Source organism: Varanus komodoensis, unplaced genomic scaffold (genome assembly GCF_004798865.1).
Source record: "Varanus komodoensis strain SLA01 unplaced genomic scaffold, ASM479886v1 scaffold4, whole genome shotgun sequence".
Lineage (NCBI taxonomy): Eukaryota > Metazoa > Chordata > Lepidosauria > Squamata > Varanidae > Varanus > Varanus komodoensis.
Window position 1 is genome coordinate 57,643,416 of NW_025335941.1, and position 19,801 is coordinate 57,663,216.

A 19,801-nucleotide genomic window follows, 5' to 3' on the forward strand; every position below is an offset into this window, starting at 1 on the left:
TTCGTGACTACAGTTTCCCAAGTGCTGTTAAAAACATTCCTGAGGCTTTCAGAAAAATTACTTTGACTATATCCTCTAGGGCTTTTCTCCCCTTGAGCCAAGAATATGCATCCTTCGAGCCAAGAATGGGGAAAAATGACATGCTCTGCTTTCATATGCAACCTCTCCCATTGTAAACATGAAGGACCCATCCACCCAGTTGCTGACACTTGAGCAACATTCCACAGAGAACATTGTAAAGGCTCAGCATTCACGAGGATCCCTTTAATATAGAGGGGAACAGAAATGGTGCAGTTGCATTTAAACATTGCAAGCGATCATTAACTATAGGCTGTCACAATACACCCCTTGAAATTTTATACTTCTGCCACAAACATTCTGTCTTCTTCACATTCACACACCAGGCCAGCAGCTGTCTTTGTTACTAAAGGTTTTTAAAGTTTCCTCCACCCCCAGTGCTGTGAGGAAGTGATCTTGTAGATAATCTTGTCTTGGGATTTGTGGTGATATTGTGAAATTTGTATCGTATAGGTTTTCACAGGAATATTAATAACAGGTTTATGTTTGACTGCCTAATTAAACCTGCCTTCTTAAGAGCCATAATTGCACATCCTTTTCAGCATTTCCGTACATCTCAAGACATAAGTGTACTTTCTCAAGGTGAGCATGTAAGACAAACCCTGATTTTAAATATTTTAATTTGCTCTTTGATTCTGCTTTTTTCCTGTATTGTTCACTATTCAGGAATCCTGCTAGATGTGGAGCACCATGGAATTTTTGCAAATAAAGGGATCCATAGACATTTGTGCTTCAACAGGACAGTTCAATTGACCTACCAGAAGATATGTATTTATTGATAAGATACATGTACTGCCTTTTTGCCAGAAGGTGTGCAGTTTCTCAAGAAGCCACCCAAAGACTGTCTGGAAGGCAAATCATATTAATATGCTGTTTCCAAGGAACCGAACTGGGACAGATGTTCATTTAGGGTGTGATGCTGTGTCCTGCATCCTTGACACAGGTAAGTCTCCAAGCTTACGGGCATCCCATGCTTAGAGGAAGGCATGGCAATCTCTGCAGCGCCTCACAGTGGATATTTGATCCAGGCGGCCAGTTTTGGCTGTCTAAATAAAGGACTGTGGTGGCGGTGGAGTGGTTGAGGCACTAACCGGAATTGCCACAAGCTCTCAATCCTGGCATCCGACATGCCCCACACCCCTTTCCTGGTCCACAGTCCAGTCGCAACCTTGTGGTGGGTGACTGGGTAGGGAATGCAGTTCTTTTTGCTCAGGCTGAAGTAGGGTTGGGAGATCAGCCTCCAGAGTGTGAGCTATGAAACTGACAGGTCTTGGAGCTGAGGCTCAGAATATGTGTGGCCTCCCAGAATTTGTCTCTCAGAAGAACCCTATGGCCTCCCTGAAGTTTCTACTTTGGTTCTGTTTTCTAGTTTTATTTCACTACTCAAGAAACCTGCTGGATGTAAAGCCCTATATGTGGCTGTTATGCACCATCATGCCATCTCCAACTTATGCCAATCCTATGAAAAAATGCCCTCCAAATTGTCACCATATTTTCTCAAGTCAAAGCACTCCCTTTCCATTGCTCCTTACAGACTTAGTTTCCAGCCTCATCATCTGGCTTGCCCTCTTCTGCACTGACCTCAGTTGGTCAATGCCTTTCCTAAATGTGGTACACAGATCTGGTCTCAGTAGTGTAGAATAGGATGGAACAATTAGTTGTATGACCTGGATACTCGCCCTCACTGAATGCAGCCTAAGGTTGTAACCTGTGTAGGACACACCAAGATGACAGTCATAGCTGGTTCCACTTCTTGATTTCTCTTCATACAGTTAGTTTCAGTATCTATCTTAGAACCACCTCCTAAAGGACAAGTGGAATATGCTTTGTCCCTGCTTGACTTAAGAAACACTTTTGCATTTGACTGTTTGGTGGCAACAATGTAGACACATATTCCAGTGCTTGCACTGGGTACCAGTTTAGCTCCACCAAAGCTTCAGGAAGATGTTCAGATTGTCCTAATTTCAAAAATGTTGCTGAACTAGGTGCATTAATTTGAAGAGGGGGTCCCCTTTTTTATTTTACCAAAGCAAAATTTGGTTTGTTCTGAACTCTGAGGTTTTTTCTCAACGTTTTTTCTCAAAGTATGAATTTTCCTGCTTGTGTGGACATTTGAATCTTAAATCTGTCATTCCCCATTTTTTACAGCTCTTCCCATTGGTTCTTCATGCTAATCCAAAGCCTGGTCCATCATAAACTTGGAGAATTCTTTTAAAATTTTGCATGAACATTTGTGTGTATATCTGTATACATTTCTTCTGATACAAGTATGTGTATGTTAATTTGCCTAACATGAACATGTTTTCAAGTCATTTTCCTGATGTGAATTTACAACTTTATTTTCAATAATTTTTGTGTGCCCTTTTCGCTAACATACAGATTTCGGTAGACCATTTTTTAAAAAATGGAGACTCCATTGCAAAAGAACAATTTTCAAAGGATACATGAATTTCAGGTTGCCTATATTTTTGAATGCAGAAATTAGGAAAACCTGCATGAAGTTCTTTCTCTTGTTTCTATTTCTCTGTGTGGTTATTCCCATTAGATTGTGCTGTGCTGAGTTGTGATAGAACTGCAAATCATGGTTATTTCTCTGCTGCAATCTTCCTATCCAAGGATGCTTGAATCTACAGCAAGTCATAAGATAGCTAGTTTGTCCTGTGGAGGACAATGGGAGCTATAATTCCATGTAAAGCTGGATTTCAGAAAGAGGTGGCCATCTTGTTTATCATTGATCTCCTGTGTATTCAAATTAGTGCTTGAGCAGGCCTTAGTGGACCAGTTGCAATTCCCCTGTGTTACTACTCATTAGAATATATTTTGTTTCTAAAGGATTATTGATCCAGTCAACCACGAGAGCTTCCACAACTATGTGTTAATCCAGTTCTAGCACAAGCCTTCTTCTAGTTTAGCTTGTTGTGTGTAATGCTTATTAACAATAATGGGGAAAATGTGCTCACAACGAGGATAACGCCAGTTCTTTCACCACATGCCTTCCACACCTGACCAATTTCAGTTATTCAAGAAAGACCAAGTATTTATGACCACTGTGAGTATTGATGATTCAATAAATCAAGCACTGGTTCTTTGTGAGGAAATGTAAAAACAAATTTATAAAAATGTCCTCTGTCTGCTTTGGAAAGATTGGTTTCCCCCCCTCCTTCCTCTTCCTCTCCTCCTCCCCCCCCCTCCATCATTGTCCCTTTCAGGGATCTAATATGCCTCTGCCAGACCAAAGGAAGTCTGTTCGTGATGGAACCTTTGAAAAATGAGTTCCATGCTTTGAAAAATGAGTTTGTGGTGATACGTTTTCAAACACATCATGCTTAGATCCTTTCTAATCTAGTTTGGATCAGACCTACATGACTCCAATGTTCTGCTAAATGGCCTTCCTGACTTTATCCTTGCTCAAATCTACAAAAGTTGTGTGTGGCAGGGGGTGAGGAAGCTTTCCCCAAGATCAGGCATGTTCATGCAGGAGTTCTCTATCAACAACTTTTAGTTTTCATAGCGGAACTGAGACTCCACTTACAAAGGTCCTGTGACCTAAGAGACATGGCTTAAAATTTCTATGTTCTGTATTCTTCTTCAGTGATAGAACTCAAGGTTGCTACATGTGCACTAGCCACCAACCAGCCACTGACCTGTTTAACTTCACGCAACACCCTGCCTTCAGACCGTGTCCTTGAGCCTCCTTTGAAGCATATTATTTGTTAAGCATTTTTTATTTATTTTTATCTTGGGTAACATCCATTTTCTGGAGAATGTCCTGCAAAATGGCCTCTCCAGTTCTGCGGTCCATGATTACAGTAGAACATGTTAAGTGCCATTAAACAGGTCAGCAGGTTCAGATGACACTCGGATAAATTGAATGACACTTTTGTTTGAAACGATTACCTTCTATTGTGTTGCCAAATAGGTCCCAAATAACCAGCCAGATGCCAATCAGTCATGGGGCAAGGAACCTCCTGAGTATTCCTTTCATTCTTAAAGTCAATAAATTGCTCCCTTTGTTTTCCACCATTTTGGACCCAGCCTCTGGGTTACTAGGTCTTTGTACACTGTGTTTTGAATTGTGTAAGTGCCTTGGAGTCCAGCCAACAAGTCTTCATCATTTTCTGTTTGGACATTCACTATACTTGTGGGTTCCAATTTTTAAAAGCCAGTGGGTTCCAAATGGCTTTTAATATACATCGCTCCTTGTCACCCCTTTCTATCATGTTTACTTTATTCTGGCACCTGCCCTATAGTTCCAGGGCCAAATTCCTCTGCTTTCCTCCTGACTGTCATCTGTTTGCGATCCATTTTCACACTGTGTCATGGTCAAGCTCCGTATTCTAAAATCCCAGCATGTGGGCCTAATCCATCCAATGGAAGAGCTGCATCTGGCTTGTAAGACATCCTTGTTCTTTGTTCAGCTGACAGATCTTGGTCTTCCAGAGAAACCCACACTGTCATCTAAGATCTTTCATGTGGCTGCACTTTCCACACCAGAGAGTCTTCGTGTGTGACATCCCATAACACGTATGGGTGTTATGGACACGATCCTGTCTGCATTTCATGTATTCTCCAGGACCTTTCATTTGTCCTCTCATTGATGGAACTGGATTTTGTGCATATGCATTTATTCCCATTCACACTCCCAGACATATACAAATCCCTGAGAAATCCCAGCTGTTGTATCTTGGGGGTTGTTTCAGCCCCTTGATCGTTTTCCCTTTTTTGCACTTTTCTCCAATTTTCAATGCAGCGATTCCTCATTTTCTTAAAATGATGTGTGTGCACCACATCTCTGGCTGAAGGTGTTCTTCGACCCACATTCATAATTTCATGTCTAGAGATGGATACTCAGGGTCATGCAACAGAGGGCAATGCATTGAAGAAAAGCTATGCTAACTTTTTTTGAAGTTAGCTGACCAAACTCTTTTTATGCAGACAAAAAGTCAATGGGCCTGGTGCTGTTATACAGATTTCTTGTTTTGCACGGCCTCCAGAAGGAATCAACCTTGTCTTACATGTACCTGCTGGGAGCTGAAAGCCATCCTTGACTAAAATCTTGCAGGGGAAAATTTCATCCAGAAGAGAGATTTTTCAAATTTAGCAATTTTCTTTCCCCAGGCCCTTTCTAGTGGAGTCAAAAATCAGTTTCTCTTCCCCACAACTTTTTATTGTTCCCCATTCCAAAATCTGTATAATGTTTTGGACATGCAGTTATTATGTACAAACAGTATAAATGAATGTGCTCAGCCTGTTCTGAGTTTCTTTGCAACAGTTATCCATATGGCCAGGAAAGAAAATGAGATTCTGGACTAGATGGACCTTTGAACTAACCCAACGGAGGGTCCTCTTATTGCCTTGGGGGTTAGAAATGATGGTAGTTGTATGAATTTATTTTTTCTCCATTTTAACTTCTGCATTGAAATCAATAGCATGTCATTGATTTCAGTACACTCAGACCAGATTCTACACTCAGAAAGCACAAAAAGAAGAAAAGAGAAGAGAAGAGAGGAGAAGAGAGAAAAGAAGAAAAAGAAGAACACACAAATCCTTTTCATGGCCCAGTCACAAACCCTCCTATTCTTTGCTGCCATCCCCATTTATGCCATTTCTTCGCAGATTTCAGCCCATGATAGGTTGTTACTGGAAAGCAGTAAATGACCAAAAAATTGGATTCATAATAGGAGCTCATTGCTGGTGCATGTTGAGACACAGTGGGCCAAATGTAGGTCTCCCAGGAGAGCAGCTGAGCATGATATTTTGCATTTATTTTCATTTAAGTGAATCATTACAGGCAAGACTTAATTCCTGCCTGGACTCACCAGGACCCCTATGTTCAAATGCCTGGGCTTTTAATGCTTGGATAAATGAAGTAAGAATGGATTAAAGTACATTGGAGCAGTTGCAAAAATAGATTTCGTTCACCACTGAGGGACCATTGTTAGTCTCCAACGTTAAAGACAAGAGTCTTCCAGATCAGACAGAGGAGTTTTAGCACAGAGCTGAGCACCAAGAGGTCTTTGTCTTAGATGTTAGCAGATAATACAGATCTATACATTGGAGTACAGTGATGGGAAGTACATACTAATATGGTTCCTTGAATACTCATAATGCCACAGCATGTGCCCACCAATGTGCTCTGATGTTCCCATGTAGATACCAAAAAATATCCAAGGCTCAGGCCCACAGGATGAAACAAGAGCATGCACAACTGCTCACATCCTCTAAAGCCTCCACATTTGTGGGTCTTTAAAGGACATTGTCTCCTAATAATGTGCTATTAGTTATAAAGGATGCATGGGCAGTGGAAAGGAAGGTGTTAGAGTTTGGAAAAAATTAACCTCAGGCAGATTGAGGGCTGGGTGCACAGCTAGGGTTGTGAGACGGCCTGTGGAATCCATCCCTCTGGCATCGTGGACTTCCTCTTAGGCTCAGGCCCTGTGTTAGAAGGCCAGCTAAGATCGGAGGAAGCCCTCAGGTTGGTACACAATGAATGTTGTGCAACCGGCAACTGTCTTCCACATCCCATGCTGCAGCACAAACAAAGGCTGAGGGATGCGCCTTCTGCAATACTCACAAAGGCCTGGCACTTCCTGGCAAGGAGGAAACTGGGCTTGCTTGTCAAGAACTCAGACGTAGGGTAAGTGATGTCCTGGGAGCTGAGCCCAGAGAAACTGAGAAATTCCCACCTCTAAAGAAGATTCCTCACACATCACGCTGCACAGGAGAGGCTGAAGGACCTGTGAGCAAGGAGTTAGCTAAAACGGGGGGATCTGAAATGACAGAGATCACTGGGGTGCAGGCATTGCTATGGAAGCAAATGCTTATGGAGATTAGGGGCATGGGGAGGGTGGACTCCCAGGCGTGCTGCTTTCTAGCACTGTTCCTGCATTCAGTCCTGGCTAAAACCCACACTTAATGGGCTGGACCATTGATTCATTGAGCTTCATTCCGACTGTGCATGGAACCAGCGGTGTAGCGCTTGCGGGGGCCACAGCGTCGTTGGACACCTCTATCTAACACTGTTTCAAGCCCATGTTGGGAGAAGGTTGCAAATGCCAGCCCCAACCCCAGTGGTGAACAATAGTCAAAAAATATTGGCCAAACGCCCTTTTTCTTCTAGGGGAGTCAGTAAAAGTCCAAACATTTCCTCAGAAAAAAAAATCAACTGATATTGTCTTCAAGGTGGGGTCTATTATTTTATTTTTCATGATGTCCCACTCCCAACAGTACAAGGAGAATCCATGCCTGCCTCTTTGTCTGTATCACCTTTCCTTCCTCCTTATGCTAAACTAAGTGAGGGTGCCACTGTTTTTCCAAAAAGCAACTTTCTAGCACATTAGTGAGAAGAATATTCTGCAAACAGATGTGGTTGTACCTGGTAAAAATGAAGCATTTAAGTTTTTATTTAAATTCATATTTAAGCGGCTACTTAAATGGGCCTCAAGGGATCAAGTTTATGATATTGCATGCTTGTGTCCCATATCATTACCTCATCATGCTTAAAAATGAGCAAACAAACCTCAGGAGGGTTTCTGTGGATACGGGCTGCAGAACCTCTGGTCTGGAGGATGAATTTGGCCCTCCTAAAACCTCAGTTTAGTTCTTCAAGTTTCCCTAGATAACACAGTCCCTCGCTGTAGCCCATTTACACCAACCATGGGTCATTGATTATTTGCTGGCCTCTGTGGAGTTTTGTCCCCTGTTCAGAAATGCTGAACAATCTCTCCTTAACTGGCATTGAGAACATCAGACCAAAAGCGCTGATATTTCCAGGGATTTTATCCCTGTGCTGTTATTTCCCCACCCATTTTGCTTTCATCCCAATCCCCTTTGCCTTCACACCCACCCACCACTGGAATGCACTTTCCAAAAGCTTCTCTGGAATGGAATCTGACCCTTTCACCGAAAGTGGGGCAACATCCCTGCAGTAGTGGAATAGGCTAAGCCTTAATGTCACCCAAGCAGAATCCAAATCGAATTTTGGAAGTTTCTTGTTAGGAGAAAATCCTACGGAATCCGTGGAAAGAACATTGTAGAGGTAATGAAATCTCACAGCCTTCATCTTGTTTGCCCTGGCACCCAGCATCAAAATCATAGGCACAAGACTTGCATCGGCTGACTCAAAGGGACAGGAGAGCTCCTCAGGGCTGAATTAACAGCGTTATGGGTCCCGGGCAAAGCCGTGTACTGGGGCCCCTACGACAACTACAACTACTGTTAATTTTGGAAGCTTTCCAATTTTCCAAGGATTAACATACACAGATTAGTATGGGGCCCATGGGCAAGAGCCCATCAGGCCCTGGAGCTCCCTCTGAAATTTGGAGGAATGAACATTTCAAAAGGATGGTTTGCGTATTTGTTTAAAAGAGCAAACTTAGGTATGTTCTCCTTAAAATGAGAACAAAGGGAAATTGTCCTCCATCTCAAGGAGTTAAACAATGCGCCCTCTCCCTCTGGAATTTTTCTAGTCTTACTAAAGCTCTTCTAGTAAAACCCACTTGGTTCCCTTCAAAGACTTCCAGCTGTATTACTTGAGGAGGAGCACTGAAAACCGATTTCAAGTTTTCCTGTCACTGAAGTTGTGTTGGCAAGTGTGGTTGATGTTAAGGGTGAAACTGGAAAATGACTTGTACTGGGTGTAAAAACCATTCTGTTGGTGAAAGGATGCTATTAGCATGAAATACTCTTATCCTTGTCAGTGATTTAAGGAACATAGCTGATGGTCCATGGAGGTGGATTCTATCAGAACCTTTTGTCAACACATTCTATTTAGCAACCGACCTTCAGTTCTTGCGGGGATAATTAACATCCGTGATGAAAGATATTTGTGTATTCAGATTACTGTGAGTAATAGGGTGATACAAGTTTCTGTCTAGCAACATTTGCTCATGCTCTGGAGGAATTGCCAAAGAGGGGTTACGTGTAATTTTATACAAATTAGATTTTCTTTCTTACAAGTCCCTGGCATGCATCACCTGCTTACCGGGGCTGTTACTTTTACTTTCCTGGTGGCTCTGTGGGTTGGTAGGTCAATGAAAGGTCAATCTTTAACAAATGTTGACTGATGGGTACAAATGTAGTAGGCTGTTTGGCATTGTCCTTCTGCCACACAGGAAACCAAGGCATCCGTACAGGGCTGTTCAAGTAATTACCTATAGGAAAGTTCCAACATGGATTCTAGGCAACAGATCCATCAAAAATGACAACGTTTTTGTCTGATACTATGCTGTGTCCTGGCAAAGTGTGAGCAGCGGTTTTGGAGGCATAGCTAAAACAAGATTATTTTCTCCCTTAAAGATGTGCCTAGAATCATTAAACTGTTTAGAATATTGCAGCAATATTAAGCAGAAGTACTAGCTACGTTATCAACTTACTTTTTTATGGCAGGTGCTACAACCGTGACGACGTGACAGGTGCGACAACTGTGCTTCACCCCTGGCCAAAGGCATATGCACTTGAAATCATCTTTCAATAGTTATTTATTTATTTATTTATGTATTTTGCTGCCCAGTAACTGAGGCTCTCTGAACAGTTAACAAAAATAATGCTTTCACTGGTATTTCCATTGGTTTTGATTTGGAATATGGAAGATGAATTACACTGGATAACTATAGAGACTGAGTATAATTAGCGGAATGACGAAGAGGTGAGAAACAAGGCTTTGTTCTGTCCTAAGGGAATGTTTAAGCATGTAGGCAAAGACTGTAGCGATTGTTTAACACACACACACACACCATATGTGTGCATCTATGCACATGAACACAAATATTTCTTCCCTTAGCTTAGCTAGTCATGATAGAGCTGTATAGAATTATTTATATTTGGGAAGATAGTGGAGAGATAGATGTATGACTTTGTCATGATGGTAGAACTAAGAGATCATTCATGAAGCTGTATAAGGGGAGATTCAAGGCAGAAAAACGGATAGACTTCTTCACAGAATGCATAGTAAAACTGTGCATCATAAGACGTAGCAATGGTCACCAGTTTGGATATCTTTGGATTAAGTAACTTCATGGAGAATAAGGCTATCAATAGTCCTGATGTTTATATGGTACTCCCAGGACCAGGGAATAAGAACAGGAGATAAGTCATTCTCTGTACAGAGACTGATGATCCAACATGCTCATAGTGAACTGAGTATGGATTCTTATGTATTCAAAATGCCACCATCCACATCCAAGGCAGAGATGTCAGTTAGCTTTTTGAAGCATAAAAGACTTTAGGGGGGAAATGGTGATGTTGGTATGGAGGAAACCAAACAGCTCGATAAAATCTGAATATTCTTAGTGGCATGCTCTGCATGACTGTTGTTGAAAGAATAGAAAGCCAGAAAGGGAGGGTTGTGCCATAGGGAAGGCCTGGCTGGCTAAGTGGAATATCAAACTGGAAAATTCCACACAGCAACATTTTCTTGCCATTTCCCTAAATGTAACAAATTTAGTAACTGGGTTTGAAGGAGAAGGGAGGATCCCCTGATACCTGGCAGGCCATAATATGTGACTTGTGGATTGCGTATACCTTGGTTGATCTGAAATCATGCAGGCCTGCTTTGGAACAATTGGAAGGACCGAAGGCTGCAGCAGAATGACCTCGACAAAAAGAAAACCCAATTCATCTACAATCTCAAATCTTTCCAGCGAAGCAATAATGATTCAGCGCATGCAAAGCAAATGGTTTCCATGGGACTAAGGGTCAGAACCAGCAAGATATTTAAAAATCAATATTTAATAACAATATTTGTTCACTGAGCTCAATGGGAAAGCCAACAGAGTAAGAAATGTACTGATGCAATATGCCCTTTCTAGCAGAGTATATTTACATATTACCTCTCTGCAGAACAACCACGCAAACAAAGAAAAACTTCTGAACTGGGATTTCGTATGAATAGAAATGGAATTAGAATGTGAAACAGAGGGCACTTATGGAATTCATGCTTCACAAAGGCTGACATGAGCCAGTCTTCCAAACTGATGTGCAGAAAGCAATTTAAGTGATCTCATGCAATTTTAGACAGAAAAAAGCCGGCAACTCACAGTAAGCACCATCCAGCTATATCTTTACTGGGCCAGAGCTGGAGTTGTAGGCCTTGATGCTAAACTTTCATAGGCTCGTGTTCGTACTCTGTTTTGCATTTCTGTGAATGCTGAACTGCATTTCTTGCAGGCTGTGGGGAAGATCTCAACATGCATGATGTGTGTTTTGAGATAGAATGTATCTTTACCACCCCATCCTGTGGAGCTTTAGATGGAACATGTCATAAGAACAACAGAAGAGGCATGTTTGATCAGACCAGTGTCCGTTTGGTGCAGCATTCTGTCCACACAGTGGTCAACCAGATGTTCACAGGTGGAAAATGAGTCCAACAATTTCCTCCTACCTATGTTCCCCAGGCACTAGCATTGATTGAACTGATGCATATTTTGCTTAAATAGAATAAGGAGAAACTGAAACCATCAAAGTTGTCTACCCAGGACCAGAGATTTCTGTGCTTCACTCTTGAAAGCCTTGCTTTGAATCCTTTTTATACCATTTTACACACAAAGAACTTGCAAAGTTTTTCAAATTTCACAGAAAAAGTAATTGAGATTTTCAGGAACTGAATTCAGAAGAAAATGAAAAATGAGCACCCCCATACCATTAAGAAACCCTTTTCATATAAATTTGTTTAACATGAAAACTTCTATTACTTGCAGAAACCTGTTCAAGGCCGCACAGTCAATGCAGGGCAGGAACCAAGAACACAAGCCATAGACTTAACCGTCTCCACTAGCTAACACTAGTAGTGGTGAGCAAACTAATTTTTAAAGTGTTTTCCAACACTTGCTTTCCTAGGCTTCCAAGAAATGGCACCATCCTCTGGTGCACATTTAAGAACCTCTTTCTCAAGGCTTTGTAGCAGAGAAAGATCTTGTCATGCCAATGTAGACACAGAAGCATTTCACAGAATCATAGAATAGCAGAGTTGGAAAGTACCAAGAGGGCCATTGGGTCCAACCTGCTCAGTCTCCATTTAGCTCACAAAATGGCAGGACAGGACAGGACCTGGTTTGGGGTATGAGATGAACTGATCATCATAAATCTAAGGGTCATAGTTGGGAACAGAAGTTTATTTCTGTCTGTGATTTCATACCTCAATTTCTTCTTACGTTTGCAGGAAGATACACTCTCACTGATATGCCTTTAAAGAACAATAAAGCATTTGAGGCTATCTTATACATTGCTCCAGATCTAGTGCATAATGTTTATTTGTTTACACTGCTTTGCTAGTTTCTTTTATTGACAGGTATCGTCGTCTGGCAGATTCTTTCATGCTTCTTGCAAAGGGATTAATCTCTCTCCCACATCCCAAATGACATATTTTTTCACTTCAAAAATTCAAGATCCTGAAGTTGTTTCATGTACATGATTTAAAAGAAATGAAAACAAAATTGTTTTGTTGTTATTCCTCTATTTTCAGAACAAATTCAGTTGAAAGATTTTGGGAAACCCCAGCCCGAAGTAGATGCTAGTTTTAGAACAGATATTTAGTCAGGACTGAACAGTGGAGGAAAGAGATAAATTTCTCTTTCATGCCTACTTTCTGAACCCAATAGTTATCCCCTGGCCTCACACCATCTTGCTAAACTAATACATTTTTAAAACCCTGCACAGTTAATGTCACATGTAGTTTGACTCTTATCTTGTTCTTTCAAAGACTTTTCTAGCAGTTTTTCAGAAGGAAAGAAAAGATGCTATACTTTCAAGTAGAAATTGTTTTCTCACTTTTTTGTTTTCTTTTTCTATCTTTATTTGTTTATTTATTTTTGTACAGCGGGGGGTGAGGGGTGAGGTGAGTGTGTACTTCTCAAACTCCCAAAATAGGTGATAAAGCATTGTCAGATCCATTTCTTTCTTTCTTTTGCTTGGACTTCCTGTCAATTCTGTTCCAAGTCATATTGAGTACTTTCTTCTCTGTGTCCCCTTTACCAATCCCTCAAGGAGAGGTTAACATGGAGAGTCGTTTTCATGTGCACAACAGATTTGTTCCTTTGTCAGAGTTCTCTAAGGCTGAATTTTCAATGAAAGAAGAACTTGTGTGTGTGTGTTTTAAGGGGGGTGTTGCAGGGAGATAGTAGTTGTGGAACAACAATGCTTCTGTTTTTCCATTTTAGGACAAAAGGTGGGATGCCGGGGCCAGGATGGACCTCACCAGGTCTCCTCCAGACTCTGCTGTGTTTCTGGCTGCTATTTTTTCCTTCATCATGTTGCAGCAGTGGTCTGAGGTATTACAGAGAAACAAAATGGCACCTGGTATCTGAGATGCACTGGAAAGTTCCATTTACCCCATTTCTGAATTTACCTCTCAAAGCATTTATTGTGTTGTGCTTATGTATAGCTGGTCTATTTTATGTCTTAGTATTTGCTCAGGTTACTTAGACATTAATAAAGGGCCAGTTCCTCCTTGAGCTTTTGAAGAAAGCTGCATGAATTTCAGCAAACAGACAGTGCCAAAATATACATAGCATGTTTCATTTTACTGATGCTAACAGCAGAGATCTAGATATTAAGCCCTCTCTGGTTTCATGTACTTGGCAAGCCAACATGCTCACTGACATTGGCTAAACAACCTGCATCAATTTGGCAACATTCCCACACTTCAGAAGAACCACAAGGAGCAGCCTGGAAGAACAACCTGCTTCTAAACATGTACAGCTGCTATAGTACAAAATGTGGTTTATACCAAAATAGAGCAACAGTCTATGAAGTCATATTCTCTGTCTGGTTCAGTGATAATTGAAAAAACATGCATCCCATCAACCTGTACCTGTAGTTACATGAGGAGCTGATTTCCTGTGGTTTGATGCAAGACAGTGTGAATACCACAACCCTATCAATGGAATCAATTATTTGGGCTTCTCCAAACACCCTCCCGATGCTCGCTCTCTCGCGCGCTCTCTCTCTCTCTCTCTCTCTCTCTCTCTCTCTCTCTCTCTCTCTCAAACACCCAATCCTAGGGCCTCAAGGTACTGCCATAGGATCACTTGGAAATGAGGTCAAAAATGCATTCTGATAGGAAGTGGGGATTGGAACTACAATTCTCCTTGCCCCACTTGCAGTCACATCTCTGAGACTTCAAGAGGGTGGAAAGAGTAGGAAACGAGAACCACCCAAATAGGGGGTATTCTAGTAGTGCCCCAGCCCACTTTCCTTCTGCTCTAAGGAGCCACACTTATCATCCATCTAAGTTTTTCACAGGGTGTGAGAAGCACGGAGGTGACCTTGGCCTCCACACTTCTTCTACACTGTGCAGGATGCCCAGAATCTTCCAAGTATGGAAGGTTGTGGGCATCCCATCTGGATGGCACCCTTTCAGATGTTCAAGAAATCTCAGACAAGCATCTATCTATCTATCTATCTATCTATCTATCTATCTATCTATCTATTTATAGCTTTTGTATGCCATCCTATTATACAAGATCTCAGGATGGCTTACAATATTTAAAAAGACAATTAAAACAACACATTCAATAAATAATAAAACAGAACAAAATAATAAATCACAAAACAAACAGAGCTACTAAACTTAAAACCTATTAAATTTGAAAATGCTGTTTAAATAAAAAGATTTTGGCCGGGTGCCGAAAAGAGCATAAACTTGGCGCCAGGCGTACCTCTCTGGGGAGTAAATTCCAGAGTCTGGGTGCCACAGCAGAGAAGGCCCTATTCCGAGATGATGACCTTTTTACCTCTCTTAGAGAGGGTTCCCGGAGTAGGGCTTCTCCAATAGATCTTAAAGGGTGTGAGGACATATTAGGAAGGAGACGTACCTTCAGGTATCCTGCTCCCAAGTCGTTTAGGGCTTTATAGGTCAAAACCAGCACCTTGAATTGGGCCCGGACTTCAGCTGGAAGCCAGTGGAGCTGGTAGAGGACCAGCATTATTGAGAATAACAACCGGTCCCCGTCAGCAGCCTGGCAGCTCTATTCTGTACCAGCTGAAGTATCTGGACTGTTTTCAAGGGCAGCCCCATGTAGAGTGCGTTGCAGTAATCCAAGCAGGAAGTTACCAGATTTAAGTTATCTTTTCTTGAAATGCCAGTGCATGTTTCTGGTCAAAGGAATTGCCATAGCCATTGCAAAGTCCACTGTAGGGGAAGTTTAGCAGCGGGGATAGATAACAGTGAGAAACTTGGTCCTTGGTGGGCTTTTAATACCTTGCTCACTCGGAAGTGGAAAATGGATTGAGTTGGACATGTTTTCATGGTTTCAGCCTTTAAAGCAGCCTGCAAATTTCATAACTGCTTTTAAGCCTGTGGAGTTTGTGTAAATTCACACCACAGCTAGCACAGTTTGAGGAAACTCTGGCTGCATATTTTGTGTCAAGACCAACTGCAATGTATGCAGTTTGTTGATATTATAGGCACAATTTGCACAAAACGTAGCTGGAATGTATGCAGATTTCCCTAGCTATTTTTTTAAAAATATGGAAATCACGGCTCTCTAAAAGTGGAAGACCATGTGCTAGCTTGGCTTATATCATAACTAGTTCCAGTGCTTCTTGAGGTGAGAATTGATTGGGGGCAATCCTGGCCACCCCACCAGATTTGGGTGGCTACCACATTATGTTCAGAGGAGAGTCACCAACTTTTATTTATTTATTGATTTATTAAAACATTTTTATGCCGCTCCATTCACCGAAGCCTCGGGGCGGCTTACAATGTTAAGTTAAAAAAAATATTATAACATTAAATTAAAAAATACAAAAATTAAGTTAAAAATGCAAAAATACCAATATAAAATAAGCCGCCCTGGCCAAATAAAATCCAATAGTATTAACAATTAAAATGCCGCTTAAATAAAAAGGTCTTTGCCTGGCGCCGAAAAACAAATAACGACGGCGCCAGGCGGACCTCTCTGGGGAGCGCATTCCATAACTCAGGCGCCACCGCAGAGAAAGCCCTCCTCCAAGTACCCACCCTCCTAATTTCTTTCACGGAGGGTTCCCGGAGAAGGGCCTCTCCCACGGATCTCAAGGGGCGGCTGGACATATATGGATGTAAGCGCTCCTTCAGGTAACCAGGACCCAAGCCATTTAGGGCTTTAACTTCACTTTCTCTCTCTCTCTTTCCCTCTCTTTCTCTATATATATCCTTCCTGCTTGCATTCTATGTACATGAAACCTCCATGCTCACATCAGTTATGCTGTGGATGAATATTCAGTAGCGAGTCTGATGTCCTCACTGCATTATGACACTGGTGCATTGCATTAATCCCTAATGTCTGAGATTTGTTCCACCACAATGGACCAGAATTTAGGATGTCCATTTCCAAAGCATGCGGGTGGTAGGAGAAGATAGGTAGCTTGGGTATTATCTTCAGCCAGGATTTCAAACTGAGCCAGAGAAGACACAGGGAATCTTTGCAATGCTCAGCTCTTCTTCAAGGAGATGTTACAAGCCAGAGCATAGCATGCTGCACTGGATTTCTAGTGAACAGCAACTTTGATTGTATCTGAGACAGTGACATAATTTTCTTTCATTTTCTTTTCAGCTGTATTGCATTTTTATCTATTGGTATATTTTATATCTCTAATGTGGCTTTGTTTCATGTGCTTTTTTCTCATAAAAGACATCTTTGTGCATTTTAGGAAAAATGACACATCTGCCAATTTCAGTTTCTCCCAGTTTCTCATTTTTCCAGTCTTAAATTTGGTTCATCTTAAAATCTGAGAATTTGTTTTTTAGATTTGCATAAAATGTATAGCAATTCTTGTGTATATTTTCTCTGAGTGCATGGCATGTTTGCCTCTCTGAAGTATTTTTACTAGCAGAATATATTTTTGTATGCATTCTTTGATCAAATAATTCCTTTGCAAAGTTCAGAGAAAAATAACTTCCAAAGGATAACAAAATTTTGATTCCCATATTGTTTCAAAAGTGCAAAAGTAGGTAAGTCCATATTAAAATGTGAAGTGAATTAATTTATTCCTCATCTCTAGAGATTCTATCAAAAGACATTACCTAGTCAGCTGGAACTGAGCCTGAATGACTAAATCTGTGAGAGGTTGGATTGTTCAAGAGCTTCCATCTCTGGGATGTTGCCTTTTCATGTTTCTCAGACAATGTATATTAAAATTGTAAAATCTCTTGTGATGAAAGTAACATGTCCATAACTCACAGACTTACAGAAGAGTAGGTGATATTACAGCACAAAACAAATGGATTTCATGGTTGTTCCTAGGATAATGAAATAGTTTTCCAAGGCCAACACTATTTCAACTTGCTGAGGCTTTATATCACTGTCAGTGCTTCTCTTCTATCTCAGCAATCTGCCAAGAGAGCAAACTCCATGTTGATAGAACTAGGGATGCCTTTCTCAGCATTAGCAGTTGCTATAAAAGACATCGTATTAGGCTTGTGCAAGGTCAGAGCTTCTGCTTTTATTAGAGGAATGATCAAACTAATTAGTTTGCATGAATTATTGATGTATGATAAATTAGTTTCAATTTGGATTTGATCAGGATTTTACCCAGCTGGCATGTTCCAGAGTGAACTCAGAGTCAGACACAACCTGGAAGTGAAGTTCATATATTTCCAAACCTTCAAAATGATTTATGAATTAAAAATGCATATATCTGAAAAGTGTGCATGAAAAATGTGCAGGTTTGAAAAATGTATAGAAGTAAGCATTAATCAATGGGAGAAGAATCTGTACATTTCAAACCTGCATCCAAGTGGGAAATATGTATGGATTTACATGCAAAAAAATAAAGGAGGGGGAATCACAATTGACTGGGAATTCAAGGGAGAACAAGCGACAAGAGGACCAATTTGGCAAGCTTGAGTTTGGCTGATTTGCACATCCATAAGATAAATGTGCAAAACCATCTGTAAGGAACAGCATGTTAACAAGCACATGGGTGCAAGGAACACTGCTGGCAGGAACGGGGTCACCCGTTAGCAATTTTGAGCATGTGGATTGGGCATTTTGGTGGCAGAGGTTAACACTGCTGTCACAAAAGCCTAATCAAATGAAGCTCTACTGCTGGTGTCTGTGAATGCATCTATCAGCATAGCAGAAGAGACCGAGGCTAGAACCAGCTGTAATGGTTTAGGTGTGACTACTGCCCAAAGCAGGGCTCACTCCTTTCCTACCACTCCCCTGTAACATCAATTACTCTCCAAGTCTAAGAAAACTCCACTGCATTCTGAGTTTCTCTTGCCCCAGTTTACTGAACTGGATGCTTCTTAGCACAGATTCTGGAACTCCGGGAGAATGACATAGCACGATACCAAGTTTTTGTATTTTTAGTACTAGACATTATGAGACAAAGATGTAGAGAATAGGCGGAGATGATATAAAGACATCTATTAAAGATTCTAATGTCTATTGTTGGTCTAAGGAGACCCCATCAGAAGGGATCAAACAGAGTTTAGAACATAACATCAGTATGGAACACCTTTAGGTAGTGCAACTGGAATTGGGATGCTGTGAGTTTTTCACAGAGGTGAAAAAACTACTAAAGAGAACAGCAAAATGATTGGGAATGGCTGAGAAATTTTCCTGATAAACTTTCCTTTCCCATGGATATTGGCTGGCATTTTGATGCACGATTGCCCAGTTCGTATCTTCCAGAATGACACATGGACCCAAATGCAGTTTATGATCAGAAAGCTATACATTTCCAAGCTTGTGATATGAAATGAGTCAACAAAATAGTGTTTCTGTGAATCTGAGCACATTTAAAAACAGCACAAAGAAAGCTACACTGATTTCCAAAATGTGTCTTTATTCAATAGAAACACATGTAAAAATATGTACATTAGTAAAAGAATACAAGCATTCATATAATTTTTCTACTTAGGGAAAAACAGTCCTAATGAGCTTGGTGGTAGAAAAATAGGAACCTCAGTGAAATCAGATATTAATCTTTCTTGAGATTTCTGCTGGTTCTCAATCAGTGGTTTGGATCACCTAACTTACAAGGAACAGCTAATGTGTGTGGTGTTTTTCAATTTAAAAGTATGAGTTATTGAATATATGATAGAGTTTTATAAAGCTATGCATAAAACAGAAAACCTTATAGAGAAAAGTCAGGCCGTCAACTCTTTCCTTCCTTATATAACACAAGAACTCAAGGTCATCTCCTGAATTTGACCACCAGTGGATTTAGAACAGACAAAAGAAAGTACTTCTTCATAGAACATGTACTTAGACAATGGAAACCACTTCTGAAAAATATAGAGATGGTGCTGGTTTGTTTGCTGATGCTGTTATGTGCCATCCCGTTGTCTCTAATGCCCTCCATCACGCCCCGTCCTTGACAGCCGTTCTCAGCTCTTGTTAATGCAAGACTGTAGCCTCCGTTATGGGGTCCATCCATCTCCTCTTTGGTCTTCCTTTCTTCTTTTGTCTTTGACTTTCCCTAGCATGATTGCCTTCTTTGGAGAGTTTTGCCTTCTCATGATGTGGGTGGTGGTTTCAGTTTTCTTAAATAGGGACCAAGAAGGCTCATGGGGAATAAATTCAAGGACTATTGTTCATTATGGTTAAATGGAAGTTATCTGCTCAAGGGCAGCATGTTACTGAATGCAAACTGCTGCAGGAGACAATTTCTGGCCTTATACCCTGCTCTTTTTTTTTTTTTTTTTTTTTTTTTTTTAGGGGGGCCTGGGCCCTGGGGAAAGATGGTGACCGGACACGGAAACACTAAAAAACACCACACGGGGTGCGCCCATGGA